Raw genomic sequence first — 2,727 nt, forward strand, 5'->3', positions numbered from 1 at the left:
CCGCCCCGCGGTAGCAGAGGAAGCCGGTGGGGAGCGGGCAGCCTGTGGCGGCGCTGAGGGGGTGGGAACTAGTGCCCATAGAAGGCTCCCGGCGGTCGGGAGGCTCTCGCGAGAGTTTCGTACCGGTTCCGTCCTACAACTCGCGAGGGTTTTTTGTGAGCTGCGTCCATTCACTGAGTCGGAAGGAAATGTAGGCCGGTTTGGAATTTTGTTTTTTCATTTTACAGGCCGCCGGTATGGCACTTCGTTAAAGTGTAAGGTTTCCTGATTTCAGTTCCTTCTCCTGCTAGTGAAAAGAGGAACAAAACTTATTTTGTCCTCAAGGACCTACCAAAATTTGCCTGCACCAAGCCGAATAAGTTCTTAATGGAGTCCTTTTGGACTGGGGTGCAAACTTTTAGAGCAGCAGTTTTCAGTGCCAGAGACTATCCGTTTTGCAGAACAGTGAAAAACATTTTTCCTTTATTACATGTGTGTGTATGTGTGTGTGTATTCACATATAAATACCGAATAGAACGTACAGCCAAAAATGCAATAATTTAATTTTACAAGATGAAATAATCTGTATTTCCCATTTTTATTATCATTGTGAGATTGCATTTATTGTAAAAATTATTCTAAATAATTGGGTACACCTGAAAGCTGTTCACAGAAGACCAATCAATGTTCTGCCAAGTGTAGCTTACTACATTATTTTTCAGCTAAGTGAAATAAGTCAGAGAAAGAAAATAGCATATAATTTCATTCATATGCAATTTGAGAAACAAAACAAACGGAGAAAGAAAAAAAGAGACAAAAAACCAGATTCTTAAGTATAGAGAATTGGTGGTTGCCAGAGAGGAGGTGAGTTGGGGAATGGGTTAAAAAAGTGAAGAGGATTAAGATTTAAATTAAAAGATTTAATTAAATTATTATTGTAATTTGCTTTGGTACTAATAATCTTTATTGTGAAAATATCCTTTCCTCTATTTAGTCATTCACTGTGCATCCCTTTATTTTAATTTCTGGATACATCTATTTGTGGAAGATGAGTATACCTCTAACTTATGGCAAAACATACTAGTTAAGAACTCAGTCTCTAAATTATACTTATCAAGTTCAGGTAACAGCTCTGCCACTTACTAGTTGTGTAACTGTCTTAGTCAGCTCAGACTGCTGTAACAGAATACCACATGCTGTGTAGCCTAAACAACAGACATTTATTTCTCACAGTTCTGGAAGCTGGGAAGTCCAAGATCAAGGTGCCAGCACATTTGATTCCTGGAGAGAACTGTCTTCCTGGCTTGTGGATGGGTGCCTTCTCATAGAGTCTTCAAGGGCAGAGAGATAGACAATAAGGATACTAATACTATCATCAGGGCCTCACCTTTATGATCTCATCTAAACCTAATTGACTCCCAAAGGCCCCACCTCTAAATACTATTGGGTATCAGAAGTTCCAGGTATGAATTCCATTCAGTCTATGCCAGTAAACTTGGTCAAACTACTTAATCACACTGAACCTCAGTTTCTTCGTTTGTAAAATAGGGATAATCATTGTTCCAAAGCCATAAGAGTTCTGGAGAGGTTTAAATGAAACTTAAAAGAAATTGGAATAGTGCCTAGTACATAGTAAGAGCTCCGTAACTCTTACATTTTACTTTTTATTTTTTTTAACTTTTAGCTTTTATTATTTAAAACAAGTTTAGATTCTACAATCTGGACTATAAAGAACTCTGTTTTCAGAGATAAGGAAAATAGTGCTACCTTGATACAAAGATGTACTCTGCCTCTTAATTCTAGTCCTTGACACTTTAATCCATCTGCACTCCACAGAAAACAATAATCAAATACGTTGATTTACAATGTGCCACCTTATTTACACCATTAGGGATTTGTTCTGCCTTGTATACCTCTAGGTCTGGAATCCCCAAAGAGTTTAGGGATTCCAGAATTCACTTTCTGGTTTCAGGTAGTCTAGAATGGCCCTTGAGAGAACACAATGTATATCATTAAGAAAGCTGAGAACCAGAGCTTAGTATTCTTATTGTCTGAAGATTCCAAGGACCAAGAAATGGCCCATTTTTAGGAAGATTCCCCAGAACAAAAGAAGTCCAAATAATTGGTAAACACCTTCAGTCCAGTCAAGGTGATCCACCTGGGGAAGCCTGTCAGGATTGAGATTGCAACTAAAAGTTAACACAAAGTAATTATGTTATTTTGCTTAAACAAGAAAGTAAGAAAGGAAAATTTATGGAGTATATAAATGGAAGTCAGAAAGATCAAATTGGCAGAGTGTATGAGTCTCCTAATCCTGCTATAACAAATCGAAATAGTGGCTTAGAACAACACAATTTTTTAATCTTACAACTCTAGAGCTCAGAAGTCCTAAATGGGTGGGTCTCACTGAGCTAAAATCAAGGTGTCAGCAGGGCTATGTTCCTTTCAAAAAGCTCTAGAGGAGAATCTGTTTTTCTTGCCTTTTCCAATTTCCAGAGGCTGCCCACATTCCTTGGCTCATGGCCCCTTTCATTTTCAAAGCTAATAATGCCAATTAACTCTCACAAACCATCACTCTCACATTGACTCTGCCTCTTCCATACTTACAGCTTGTGCTTATAACATTGGACCCACCTGAATAATCTAGAATAATCTCTTTATTTTAAATTCAACCAATTAGCAATCTTAATTCCATCTGCAACCTTAATTCTCTTTTGCCATTTAAACTAACATATTCACAGGTTCTGG

The sequence above is a fragment of the Ursus americanus genome, chromosome 11 (genome assembly GCF_024610735.1).
Source record: "Ursus americanus isolate L20-20 chromosome 11, mUrsAme1.1.p, whole genome shotgun sequence".
Lineage (NCBI taxonomy): Eukaryota > Metazoa > Chordata > Mammalia > Carnivora > Ursidae > Ursus > Ursus americanus.